Genomic DNA, 14,911 nt, shown 5'->3' with positions numbered 1-14,911 from the left:
AAGGCTGCTAGCCAGGAGACTCAAGAAGGAATTGTTATAAAGGAGAACTATCCAAACATCGTCCTCTCCCTTTGGAGCCTAAACAGGAAAGAAAACTCTTAGGTAAGTAATAATCGGTGCTCTGTGTCCTCAAACACTCTAAGAAGGGTATTGTCTGAACTGGGAGAACTGTGGCTTTGGCTACACATTCAATGACCCAAGGTCTATGAGGTTCGAGTTCAGAGAAATGGATTTCTGCCACTGCAGACTCATTAGAGCTGATGCTATCACAGGGCTAAAAGGAAAACCTTATGTTCACCTTAGGGCTGCCAATTGTCCAGCCACCATCCGCATCAGCAGTGGCAAGGAGCATTCTGAATTTGGGCTAGAGAAAGCGTTGCAAGAGCCAGGCTAGTCAATGAGCCCAATCATGATAACACTAATAATAGCAAACCTTTATTGAGCCCTTTACTGTGAGCCAGCACTGCTGAGAGCAGTCTGTGTGCATCACCCCATTTAATCCTCACTACTCCCGTCATGAAGCTGGAGCTGTTATGAGGACCGTTCTGCAAATAAGAAATGAGGCTCAGACATGTTACTTAATTTGTCTGTGATCACTCAGCTGGAGAGGAGTAGAGCTGGGTTTTGCACTCGGGTCTTGCTGCTGCCCAGAACCCCACCACTTGGTTTCTCTACCTTTGAAGTCCAATCTCTCAGCAGGGCACTCTGGATGTGGCCAGGAGCAGCCTGCCCCCCAACCCCCAACCCCAGGATCTCCCCTCCTACCACCTAAAACCTCTGTTCTCTGGCCCTAGCAGGTCAGACTCCATTTCTTGCCCACATCTTGCTCTTCTAAGATTCTTTGCTTTTGCTCATTGTGCTTAGTTGCTCAGTCATGTCAGATTCGTTGCAACCTCATGGACTATAGTCCCCCAGGCTCCTCTGTTCATGGGATTCTCCAGGCAAGAATACTGGAGTGGGTTGCCTGCCATTCCCTTCTCCAGGAGGTTTTCGTGTCTGGAGTCTCTTGCATTGCAGGCGGGTTCTCTACTGTCTGAGCCACCAGGGAAGCCCACTTTTGCTCATTACTTGTGTCATAAAAGTACTTTCTTTTTTCCCTGCCAAACCAACTCAATCATCCGTTAATCCTCTGTGCAGATGTCACTTCCTCTGTGAATCCTTTCTCAGCTTCTTCCTCCCAGCTCTTGGCCTCCTTGACTGCGCTCTTAGCACCGAGTTCACGTGTCAGCACAGAGGTTAGCAAACTGTGGCCTGAAAGCCAAATTCGGGCCTGCTTCCTGGTTTTGTATGACCCACAAGCCAAAAATAATTTTTAAATATTTGCAGGAAAAAAGTCAAAGGGAGAATGTTTCATCACACATGAAAACTATATGGAGTACACATTTCAGTGGACATGAAGGGAGTTTTATTGGTTACATGGCCACACTCATCGAAGGACATACTGTCAGTGACTGCTAGTGTTCTACAATGGAAGAGGTGAATAGTTGAAACAAAGGCATAGGGTCCAATGTCTAAAATATTTACTATTTGGCGTTTTATACAGAAACAGTTTGCTAACTCGTACATTGGAGCACTAGCAAGTGGTGTTTTGGAAGAACGAACAGCCATGTGTTGCTGATTATTGTATTGTCTGTGCCCAGCACAGGGCTCTGCTCTTAGTGGCCAATAATTTAATGAACATATGAATGAAAGTTAAATGAGTGTGAAAGATAGATTCTCTACCAAGAACCAGGAGTCTTACACTCCAGTGTCATTTCTGTCACTTATTGTTATCTGGCAGAAAACTCAAAGTAGGATAATTTGATAAACATTTTTCACAAAGGGACAGTGCAGTAATTCAGAGGCAGTAGCAGCAAACATGTCACTATCTGTCACCTGGAAGGGTACAGAGATGGGAGCGGGTTCAGAATTCGATAAAGTCACTTTGAGTTAGCCCCTTTGGAGCACTAGTAGCTTCTGTAGAGCCAGCAGCTGATAGGATCCACGCAGGGAAGAAGCTAAGAGAAGAAATGTCCTGACCTCATTCTCCTCCTTCTTCCCACATTTTGCTGGGTCACCCTGTTGGTGGAACCCATCTGGGCACTGGAGCCTTGTCAATATCATGCCTGGAAATTGGTTCTTGGAAGACAGAGAAAGATAGAAAAGATATCCATCTGGAAGAGCAAGGGAGAATGACCTAGACACAAACTTAGTGACAAATCACATCTATTCCCTAGGCTTTGAGTTCTTCAGTTATACAATTGGCAAGTTGGATTATAAAATATTTGTAATAAATAACTAAAACAGCAACAGCAACACAGATAGAAATTATTTGTTGTGGCTCTATTCTGAACCATACATTCATTTTGTCAAGTAGTCTTCAGAGTAAACATTGGGTTAGCCAAAAAGTTTGCTTGCGTTTTTCCATAACATCTTACGGATGAATATGAACAAACATTTTGGCCAACCCTACGTTATCCCCATTATACAAATGAGAAAACTGAGGCTCAGAGAGAGACTACAGGATACTCATTCACACAGTGGATAAATTGTGCCACCACCCCCCAAATATGCTGAAGTCTTTCCCTCATTTTTACTTATCATAACAGTGGTTGCATTATTTGGTGGGTAACAGCTGTTTGGGGTTTCTGCTGTCTTTAAAATTAAGCTCAACCCTAACTGATCAGCCTTAGGTTACTTGATTAGCTCTTCTGGATTTACTGAATCCACAGAGCTCTCCCCGATCTCATTCCTAGATTCCCATGGACACCAATTTCAGCCAGAGTCCTCCCAGAAAGATCTCAACTTCCAAGGAAACATGCCCCTCCCCCCACTCCATCCCATAACTTTTTTCTTGTTACTGTCATAACATAAAACTTGGGCAGGAGTCCTGGTAACAGAAATCTCATCAATAGAATTAGTCCAATGACAGATGTACTGAGTTCTTCCAAGGAACATGTCAAAGGCTGAGTGTTATAGGTCTGAACCCTGGTAGGTTTATTTATTCTAGGCAATTTGCTCAACATTGGAACCCTTGTACATCGTAGCATGGATGTGATCTCTTAATTATTCATGCCATTAATAATTGACACCATTAATAACACTGTAATACCATTAATAATTGAGTACCTAAAATGGAATTCTCTGGAATTAATTTGTTATTATTAATTTTCTGTGCCAGCTAGCAGGGCTCATTAGAATGGTGGTCAGGGTCTGTACACCAGATTATTTTAACTCATCATCTTCAGGTTTAAAAGGCCAAGAATTGCAGAATTCACTTCAACCACTTCCTTTCCTTGCCATTAACAGACCTAACATTCATCTTTTTTCCCTCTAGGAAAGGGGGAAAGCTTCTGTGAACACCTCTGTAGAATTCAGCACATCTCACTGCTGGCTTATAAAGTGGAGCCTAATAAGAGGGGGAGGAAAACTGCCTTTGGGAGTACAAATTCTTGCATCAAACCTGTCCCCAGGCTACCAGTCCTCCCAGGCAGGGTCCAGGGCTCAGCCCCTTTCTCACTGTAAAACCAAGGACTGCCGCTGCTCTTCTTTCCAAAGCTTTGGCCACTGGTCTCTTCTCCAGGATGCCCCCTTTCTTAAACTGGCCAGAGAAAAATATTCCTGACACCCCCAACCTCTCCTGGATGCTATCCCTTGAGACAAAACCCTTATCTCTTTTCAGGGACAAATCCCATTTTAATAGACAATTGGAAGGAGAATTATCCACACGGTCAGGTTCTCAGGCTCAATTCTTTTGATTTTACAGAGCTCCAATTCTCTTGCAAGATACTGAAATTCATCTGGCCGAACTTCCTTGTCTACAAAACAGTGGACTAGCTACAGCAAAGGAAAGAGTGGTACCCATGGAGAGGCACTCTCCAGGTGCCCATTCTAGGAAGGACCTTATACCCAGAGGAGGTTCAGCAGACACCAGCTGTCAGCGCCTTCAGGTCTGCTCAAGTGCAAACTGCCTTTTCAGGTAGGATGACCAGCTCATTTGATTTCTTGGTACTAAATGTCCAGCATCACAGGGTGTGTCTCTGGGTTGGCATCTGACCCCATGGGAACATCCTTACAAGGACAGATGTTTGTGCTCAGTGTCTGACAAGGACAATGCTTTGGGAAGTTTTGGGTACATTGGAACAGTGGACCATGGTAATTCCATTCTTCCACCCCTTCCTCACATGAGCTGAGCTGAGTACAGCTGCCACTAAGCCCACTGGGATCCTCTGAGAAGAAAATTAATGTGGTACATTACTCCTGTGAACTCCCATAATAGTCTATTACTTTCTAATGGTGCTCTCCACATCCCAGCTTTTATTATTGCTGGAACTTGTCTTCTCTTTCCTGTACTTGTAACCCTCAGACCACTTGCCAGTGACTAGCATGTTTGTGTGCAAGAAAAAAAGTGAGCCAATGGATGGTACGTTGCAACCTATGTGCCCTCTCTTATATGACTATTAAACTTTAAGAGGGCTTCCAACTGGGAGAGGTTAAACATATATGAAGACTTGTGACATCAAAAATCTACATTCTTCTCATACCTCCACCTGAAATCTGAAGGCTCATTTTGCTTAGCTCTTAGGTTTGTTTGTGCATGGATAAATATGTTAAATAATAGATGCGAGGTCATTTCAGGAATTACTTGTATGAGAGGTTAAGCCTAGAAATATTCTGTGTCTTTGTTTAAACATAATCTAATCCAGTCTTGGATATAAATGTGTCAAAATTGCTATTCTAAATTGTAAAAGTTTGTGATAAATAACCCAATACTGTCTAGTAGCAGATACTTATTACTAATCTTCTCTGAGTGGGTTGAATGGTTCACTTAGCTTTTTAGGCTCTTTGAAAATCTTATCTGTGCATATTGGAGTCTTTTTCTCTTATGTCCCTGGAGGTAGGTATAAATAGATTCCATCATGTGCTCTCAAATGCAAATTGTGACTGTTTTTCCATCTCTCTGACCTTGTTTAACCCTCCTTCTGGATTTAGTCTTCCTGATTAACCAGAGGGGAAAAATTCGTAGTATCACCTGGATGCTTTGATGAAGGATACCAAACCCCTGTGATAGAAATCCTCTTCTCCCTGATGAAACTTATCAACTATTAATTAGTTCACTCAGCTGACCAGGGATCTATCTGCATCAGATGATATTAAATGTTAGAGGAAGAGGAAACATCTGGGACTCAGAGGCCCGTGAATTTGAAACTCTTTGCTTTCCTGCTACTTAGCTTTGTATTCTAAATTAAGTTTAAAACTCAACACTAACTGAAAATGCTAGGTCTTATATTAGCAGGTGTTGTCACCTGGCATAGTAAACATTGATTCATTTATGTGCTTATTGTCTATCTTTCTTCAATATAAATAACTTCTGTATGGTTAGGGATTTGGGGGACCAGGACTTGGACAGCAATTTTTTTTTTATTTGTTAAGTGAATAAATGATGAATTTCTGAATGTTCAAACTCATACAGTCTGAAGTGGAAGGGATTCTCAAAACCATCTAGCCTAACTTGCATTCTGTACCTGGCTTAACGGTTGTCACCTTAAACATATACCATTCCAGAAAGCGGGGCTCACCATCTCTCAGACAGACAACTCAATTATTTTGCTTTGTGACACTGAATAAATTTACTCACAGGGAACTTTGTTTATGAAGTCACAGCTGTTCCTACGCTTGTTACAATGGACTGAGCCTTTGGTTCAGTTCAGTCACTTGGTCGTGTCTGACTCTTGGTGACCCCATATACTACAGCATGCCAGGCTTCCTTGTCCATTACCAACTCCTGGAGCTTGCTGAAATTCATGCCCATCAAGTTGGTAATGCCATCCAACCATCTCATCCTCTGTTGTCCCTTTTCCTCCTGCCTTCAATCTTTTCCAGCAGCAGGGTCTTTTCCAATGAGTCAGTTCTTCACATCAGGTGGCCAAAGTATTAGAGCTTCAGCATCAGTTCTTCCAATGAATATTCAGGACTGATTTCCTTTAGGATGGACTGGTTTGATCTCCTTGCAGTCCAAGGAACTCTCAGGAGTCTTTTCCAACACCATAGTTCAAAAGCATCAATTCTTCGGTGCTCAGCTTTCTTTATGGTCCAGCTCTCACATCCATACATGAATACTGGAAAAACCATAGCTATGAGTAGATGGATGGAATGAGCCTTACAACCCCCCTATAGATTTAGTGATTTTTGTAAAGTCAAATGCAATTTTTTACAAACATTTATTAAATCCCTTTATACTCTAGGTGCTGTGTTTACAGTAGTTCACAGAATACTGTAGTGTATTATATGTTGTTATGTTTTTTGTGTACCAATCACCTGGATGAGTCAGATTAACTTCAGAGAGGGTCTTATGAAAGCACTCAGCTCAAAAGCATCAGAGAATTCAGTTCTTATTAGTGTTCTTATGCCCATTGCTCAAATAATGAGTAATGCTTGCCAAACACTTACACAGCTCACCAAATGCTCTAGCATGTCTATCTTTCTCAAAATGTATTAGCACTCATAAATAAGGAAGGCATTATTCACTCTGAAACTGGAGTTTGAGAGTCAGTAGTGGAATTGTGTTAAAACAGATCAACTAGAAACAGATTTTGGTTTTAACACTCACACTATACTGTTACAAAAAATTGTCTGATCCTCACACTCTTTCAAAAAATTAGCATTTCAATCACTTGATAACCACACACTTATTGTATTCCTATCATAAGCCGTGGCTGGAACTGAAGGGGAAAAGATGAGCAAAGCATAGACCCTTCCTGCTGTGGGGTCACAGTCTTGTTGGAGAAAGAGAGACATTCAAAGAAAGGTTTAGAAACATCATGATAGAAGATAACAGATGTCAGATTTACTTCGGGAAACCAGGGTCAGGCAGATGGTTCATCCTGCTAGTCTTTGCAGCTAGTTGTGAACATACCTTTTTTCCTGGAAGATGGTTACTACCTTGAGGAAAAGATATGGTGTCTGGGATGTTTTGAAATCTTCTTAGCATATGCACAGAACTTTGCCCAAAGTCCGTGCCAGTGATAGTAGTATTGGTGTATGATATAAGCAGCTTATAGACCCTGGCATAGCCACTCAGATGCTCAAATAAATCAATAACTCTACATATAACTCTACATATAATAGATCTGGGCTGTTTTGAAAGTAGCTCCCCATGAAAGGACTGTTTGAAGTGGCTGAGTAATGCAGCAGAGAGGTGGACTGCTGAATCAAGGGCTGGGACCTAGAGAGAAAAGGTGTAGTGAGAGACAGGGCAGGTCACTGGAGCTGCAGGTGGTGGATGCCCATGGAATTTCTGATGAACTTAGGGAAACTCTTCAAGGAGAAGTCATCCGTATGGGACTCTGCCAGCCCAGAGGACACACAATGATCAGATGCTGTCCAAGCCTGTCTCAACTTTGGGGCAGCCTGAGGCAGCCTTGTGAAGGAGAAAAAGGAAAAGAAGGAGGCTGACTGTGTACCTGTGCCTCATCAAGGGCCCCAAGGCATGAAGCAGGACCCCACGTTGGCCTAAAAGGGAAATCTGATATTGTATTAGTGGGTGATGCTATGTACTGAACTGAATAGTTTAATTATTGAAACGTGATTGTTTTTGTACCTGAAGATGACTTGAGAGAGTATATGTGTGTGTGTGTGTGTATGTATGCACACACATACATGTATGTGTGTGGGTATGTATGAATTGGAGATGACCTGGAAAAGTTAAAGGCTTGTCTCTGCAAGTCCACTGTACAGATTTAAAGGGACAACCAAAACAAAGAAGAAAGCTGCTTTCTGTTTATACACTGGAGTCCATCCTGATAAAGCCAACTGGCTTCTGTTGATGGATATACTGTTCAGAGTGCCCACTGCCTCTATCAAAACTCGTGGGAAAGCAAATGCCGAACATTATTTTTGCTTTTTGCATTTTTTTGTAAGAGTGAAACTCCTAATTTCTTGTGGTTAGTTCTTGTGAAAGCAGGTATTGGAGTAGGTCTTCAGTAAAAGTGAAGTGGCGGAAAGCTAATTTTTGAAAAGCAGGGAATACCTGTAATGCAGATTATACAATTTTGAACCTTGCTTTGTTATTTAAAGTTATGACAGGAGCACTTCCTCATAGTCAGAAGAATCTACACTAATATTTCATGGCTGCATAACAATCCATTCGATGCATGTGCTTCCCCAGTGATTTTGGGGATGTTTGGATGGTTCCAAGTAATTTACATTTTACACTCAGAATTACGCATGTACAACCATATAAGGCATTTGGAAAAAGTGAAGTTGAGTTTTAATTCTGTTTTCATAAAGCATTGAATTAAGTGAATATTACCACTCACCCAGGGGAATGGACCTGAAAATTAGATTTTCAAGAAACGTGGGCTTCTTGCGCACAATGGGTTGATTGTCCCACTTGAATGAACTTCTTCAGGATAACGCTAGATGGGAAATAGGAGGAGGCTGTGTCCTGCCCAGAGCAGGGCTTCCAGCTTTCCAATCAGCTCTGCCACAGCTCCCATAGAAGATAGCAGGGATTCTGAGGATTTAAGAGTGAATACATCCTCTGAATTATTTTGATTCCAGGATAGATAGTACAGGTGACCTAAGAAAACCCCTTTCCCCCAGAAGTCGCTGGACATGTCCTGCGTCACTGAGCCCCAGGACCCTCATTATTTCATTAGGGAGATAAAAGAACCTTGACTTGTGAACAAGAGACTCATTAACCCATTAAGCAGATGAAGAAACCCAGGCTCAGAGCTTTTCCAAACTCAGTCTACTGTTGGGTAGCAGCACCTGAGGACCAGAACCTAGGCCTTCTCTCTCTTAGTTCTTTCTATATATTCACATATATAATTCATCTATTATATATGTAATTCATATTTATATGGAATCTTGACACTATTTGCAATAATCTGATATTTATGTATACAGATAGAAACTCTTGACACTATTTGTGATAATCTGGGGTTGGAATAGTTTGCTTGGATAATGAAGGCCCTGGAATGTGATGTGGTCTGATGGCACTGGTGTGGTGAGTGTTCTACAATTCTTCAAATTCTTGAATTTCAAGCCAGGGCCATGCATTTAGCAGTCAGGAAAACTCTGTGAAGCATGGCCTCACAGAGGGAGAGAGCTTTATTCAACGTGCTTTTCAGAATACATAGCATTTCCTTCCCTTGATGAATACAGTGATCTTAGCGTTCCATTATTCAAACATGGGGCGAATAATAATAAGGCACTGGTTGAAACCATTAAGGAGGGGAAAATACTTGGAGGGATTTATAAGTCTTTGTATTTAAACTCATTCGACCTCTTCTCTTGGAGAAAACATTCCCAAGACTCATTCTGATTCCTTTGCAGCAAGCTGTTTTACTTTCTGTACAGGTCAGAGTTGCTAAGAAATGTTGGCTGTCTCCAGTGCAGGAGGCAATGAGTTACAGAATCAGAAGTAGTCAGGGTATAACTGCAAAGCTATGGCCTTCTTCCTGTGGGGACAAATGCTGAATTCCACCCTATAATCCGTTCCTCGTGTGGTGTAGCTGAGACTGATTCCAGTGGTGGGTGTAACCAGAGGCCTTTGCCCCCAGATTCATTGCTAGCGGCTGTGGACAATAAAGGCCACCAGAGGACTGACAAGGGGTCCTCTTGGAATGAAAGTAATCCGAAACCCAACACAGAGTTTTATTAGAACCAGGGAAGGCAACAGAACCATTGGTTGTGACTCCAAAGAAGCTAGAGAAAACCCACACCATTCAGGAACTAATGGAAAGCTATTGCCAGAGCCAAAGGCTCATATCACATTTTTTTCCTCTTTGGCTGAGGGCAGTAGGAAGTACTAGTAATGTTGAATTTGGGCCACTTATTTTTGGCTTTTTCTTTTCTTTTTCAACTCTTCTGGAAACTGGAAACCTCTCTAAAACCGAGAACATCTTCTGTTGGTTTAAATTGGGCACATATCACCGGTATAACTCAAGGTGCTTATGAGTGCTCAGTAAAACTTAGCCTAACTTGTTACTTTCTTGGCCATAGCCGCCTATTATTTTTGTAATGGAGAAGACATTCCTTTAAGATTTAATGGAAAGAGCCGTAGACTGAGAGTCAGGAGATGAAGCAGGCACAAAGCTAGCTATTATCAGTTATTAGTTTGTTGCTCCAGGAAAAGTTCTAAACTTCTCTGAGCCATAGAGATAGCTAACATTGTCATTCGGAATCTGGTCACTTGGAGCCTATTGTGTCAACTTTTAGGTGAGAAAAAAATGTTAGAGAAATTCCGTATGTACACCAAGAACAGAGTTAGTTAGTAGGTTCGGAGCTAGACTGAAACCTCATTGGTACAACTCAGTGACTATGCTGAGTCCACTTTACAGCGTCTCCTTCCCTAGAGTGCATTTTTCTCTGGATGGCACTGTTTATTGGGCATCCTTCTGTTGGCCCTTCTCCAACCAACCTTGCACTTCATCAAATTTTGGACCAACAGTGACACAAATTTTTCTTGATAGAAAACCAACCTGGTTGAATTCTGAACTCCAATTTGCTTGCAGCCTCCTCATCTGTATTTCTTGATCTGGTCTGGTGTCACATATGCTCTGTGAACTGTGGATGGAGAGCTTGTTGGATGCTTAGACTATGAGAGCACTCATAATACTGATTCCAGAAACATTCAACTTTTTGACCCATCCCAAATACCCATGCCCCATACCCTAGTGGAGGTCTTAGAATCATTCTAACATGCGTGCATGATACTATAACATACATTTACTTTATATAATATGTTGGTGGTGGTTTAGTCACTAAGTCATGTCTGACTCTTGCGACCCCAAGAACTGTAGCCCACCAGGCTCCTTTGTCCATAGGGTTTTCCAGGCAAGAATGCTGGAGTGGATTGCCATTTCCTTCTCCAGGAGATCTTCCCAGCCCAGGGATCGAACCCGAGTCTCCTGCACTGCAGGCAGTTTCTTTACTGACTGAGCTACCAGGGAAGCCCTGGTATAATTATAGTTTTTACTTTTATAGTCAAGTCAACTAGATTTTCAACTCAAAGAAGTCAGATGCTGGGTTTTCTAAATTTGTTGACTGAATTTAATTTGTGTTGTTTGTAGGGCTCTTTTTCGTGACCCAAGTAAATAAAAATTCACATGGGATACATAAAAAATCACCTAAGCAGACTCAAACTCACGCTTAAAAAAATTCAGTGAACCCCTCTTGAATACAAGCCACACTATCCTAGACAGAGAACCATATGTACATGGTCCCTACCCTAATAAAGCTTTCTGGCTAGCTGGGAAGATGTACTTGTACGAATAATGGCAAGTACACTGAGTTTAATGAAATGTGGTGCATGCTATGTGGGCATGTCTTTCATTAGTGTGGGCAGAGATTGCTAAGAAGGCTTTTTGAGGAGTGTAGCATTTGAGCTGAAATGTAAAGGATGATCAGAACGAATTAGATAAGCTGGGGGTGGAGAGGAAGTTCAGTGTAAGTAGTAGTAGTCAACATGATGGGATAATCGGCAGCACCTTTATGAAGACCACAAAAGCCCAGCATGCTAAAATCGAGAAAGTCACCTGGTGGGTTGTGATGAGAAGTCGAGGTGATGGGTCAAGAATTTGGACTTCACAAAGGTTAATGAAAGGTATTAATACACTTTAAATTTTGGAGTGACCATATCAGATTTGAGCTTAAAAAGAACGTTAACAATTCCATGTGAAGAATGCATTTGAAGGACAAAAGAATGGATTTGAATAGTAAAGATGCAATTATAATAGAGCCACATGTACTGGTGGCCTTGACTAGGATGAGGAGGGAAAAACAAAATAGGATAGAGAAGTGGGTGGATTTGAAAAATATTTAGTGAGTTTGATTTATCAGTTATTGGTGATTTGTTACATGTGGGATGATGAAAATAAAATTCAGGATTAAATTGCAAGTTTCTGGTTTTAACAACTGTTGGATGGTAGGGAAACTATCTATAGTCCATATGGAAAACAAGGGTGGGATGGTCATAATAACTATAGCATTTACTATGGGCCAATGACTATTCTGAGTGTTTTATATATGACACATTTATTTATTTCACAGCTCTGAAGCTTATGCAATTTTGAAGCATTCGTACAATTCACTCATGGTTGTATAGCTTGGTATCTGGTAGGACTGGCTTTTCAACACAAATGGTGTGATCTTAGAAGCCTTGAGTTTACTTACTACCCTATTTGAAAGTTCATGTAGAAAGACTGAATAGAAAGCAAAATAGAAAGTTCTGAAGCTTAGAAGCAAAAGCTGAACAAGAGATAAATTAGGGAGTCAATGTAGTAGTCGTGATGGGCTACAGAATCTCAAAGGTTTAATGCAACCAATGTTTATTTTCACTCACACAAAGCCCAGTGTGGATGCTCCAGTCTGGTGGTTTTCCTAGGCAGTTCTCCTCTAAGTGTTGACTCAGGGACATAGACTTCTTCCAATGTGAGGCTCTACCACTGCCCACAACCTTCTTGGAGTCCTTGGCTGCTTCCTGTGCCTTTAACTAGCTGATGGGCTAAGAGAATGGAGGATTTCTCAGGATGATTTTAGGGGTTAGGTCTAGAAGTAGTGCTCATCATTTCTATCCAAATTATAGTGACTAGAACAATCCATGCATCCACAATGAGCCACTTACATTTAGCTATGTGCTCAGAAGGAGAATGAAGAGATATTTCACAAGTGTATTGATAGTGTTTGAACCCAAAGGAATGAACAGGCTCACCTAATGCCTGACTATAGAATTAGAAAGATGGCCTATGTCAGGTATCTGACAAGCTCTCATGATAATGATGATGATTAATAATAGCTAAAACTTTTAAAGCACTTTACTGTGTTCTGGGAACATTTACATATATTAATTCATGCACTCCTTATAAAAGTCTTTTTATATAATGCCATTATACACACACACACACACACACACACACACACACAAAGCAGCAGAGATAGTAAATAATTCTCTCAAGGTCACAGAGCTCATAAGTAACAGAACAAGAATTAAAATGCAGGCAGGCTGCTTCCAGAGACTGTGAGTTTAACCTATGTCATATGCTACATAATTACTATCTTCAAATACTTGAAAAATGTCACATTAATATCTAAGTATCTTTGCTATGGATTCCCAAGGGGTAGGACTATAACTAACAAATGGAATTTAAATGATGATAGATTTCAGCCCAGAAGAAGCTAGCTCCTTCTACCAGAGCTGTCTGAAAGAAAGGAAACTGCAGCCTGAGATAGTGAGACCAGGGGAGGTGCCCAAGCATAAGAAGAACAAATGCTTGGCAAGGAGGTATCACCAAGAGGCCTCGAGCATCAGGTGAGTGCTTGGGAGAGATAGCATTTATGTTCTCCTCCCACCAATGAGAGTTATGAAAACTTGTAGGTATAGGTGTGCCCATTTCTCCTTGTGAATGTTAAACCCTCGCCCCACCTAAGTTCTGAATTAAATTTCTATTAAATTAAATATCTAAATTTCAATGCCCGAATCTTCTAAGTACTGGGTGATTTCTGAAAGTAGGAGGAGAAAGGAAAGAATTCATAAAAGGAAAATCAACTCCTGCCCTTAAAGTTCTTATAGTTTACTTAGACAAGACATATACCTGGGGCTCATTCTTGTGAAATACAGGAGAGCAGTCTGTTTAGAATCTAGCCTGGAAGGGACTGAGAAGTGACCTACAGGTGGCAGAAGCTCTCAAGATTATCTGAATCAACCCAGGAGTTTGTCAAACCAACCTGGGCTTTCTGATTCAGTATGTTTGGGTGGTGTTGTTGAGTCACTCAGTCGTGTCCAACTCTTTGTGACCCCATGGACAGCAGCACGCCAGGCTTCCCTTCTTTCACCATCTCCCAGAATTTTCTCAAACTCATGTCCATTGAGTCGGTGATGCCATCCAACCATCTCATCCTCTGTCATCCCCTTCTCCTCCTGTTTTCAATCTTTCCTAGCATCAGGGTCTTTTTTAATGAGTCAGCTTTTTGCATCAGGTGGGCAAAGTATTAGAGCTTCACCTTCAGCATCAGTCCTTCCAACGAATATTCAGGGTTGACTTCCTTTAGGATTGAAAGGAAATGGAAAGGAAATGTTTGGGTGGGGGCCCCACAAATTTGCATTTCTAACTACTTCCCAGGTGATACCGATGCCGGTCAGGTATCACACTTTGGGAATCATTGCTCTAGTATAAGATTTTTTGCTCCAAACCATAATCCTCTATTTATGTGTCTAGTTTTCCTAGAGACTGTGAACTCCTGAACTAGGACTGTCTTGTTTGTCTTTGTATTTCCAGGGTCTAGCCCACTGTTTGTCTCTCAGTAAACTCGGGTTGAATAAACAATTGGAAAGAAATGTGTGGTTTTCTAGAAGTACAAAGAGGGAAAGAGACTATCTTTGGGAGTCACTTGGGGGAGGGATCCATTGGCCTCTCCTCCCAGAGATTTGAAAACATGATTCATACAACGAGGTGTCTGAACCGAAAAGCAATGTTATCCGTACACAAACCACTCCATTTCGCAATCCGCACATAGGACTCCAGTCCTCAAATGAGTGTCTGAATCTTTTCTTGTCACCCCTCTTCCTCGCCATGTGTCTTCATTTTCTCTCAAGCTACTTCACAGAAGGAAAGTATTCTTTCTCGTACTTTGAATGTAATTTTCTCCTCCTGTAAGTTCATTCCCTTTGGACTGGCTTTGGCTGAACTTTACAGTCTTCACTGAAGAGGGAACCCTTTCCCACTGTTCTCTGGGAGAGCAGCCCCTTTGAAGTCACAGCTGGCTTGACTAAACTCATTTCCTCCATCCACAATGTGCGTCTGATGCAATGCTGGCTGACGCTCCCTCTCGCCGGCTCCCGCTATTGAACCAGACCCAAGTGCAATGTTTAATGTGAGTGTTTGGCTTGGCTTAAATTTGGCCAAATCATCTGTACTTTGTTTCATTT

General features: G+C 41.6%; 1 long non-coding RNA gene across 1 annotated transcript in view; it reads left to right on the top strand.

The window, feature by feature from the left end:
- Window positions 1-13,208: 13,208 nt before the first annotated feature.
- LOC145511205 (uncharacterized) overlaps window positions 13,209-14,911 on the top strand; it is an 82,664-nt gene continuing 80,961 nt past the window's right edge. The window contains exon 1 of the long non-coding RNA XR_014057632.1: window positions 13,209-13,294. This is a non-coding gene — a long non-coding RNA (uncharacterized LOC145511205). The remainder of the gene's footprint in view (window positions 13,295-14,911) is intronic.

Source organism: Giraffa tippelskirchi, chromosome 6 (genome assembly GCF_054371585.1).
Source record: "Giraffa tippelskirchi isolate mGirTip1 chromosome 6, T2T-mGirTip1v1.2.pri, whole genome shotgun sequence".
In the NCBI taxonomy this organism is placed as follows: domain Eukaryota; kingdom Metazoa; phylum Chordata; class Mammalia; order Artiodactyla; family Giraffidae; genus Giraffa; species Giraffa tippelskirchi.
The sequence above is the reverse complement of the archived record's forward strand: the minus strand, read 5'-3'. Positions and strand labels throughout refer to the sequence as shown.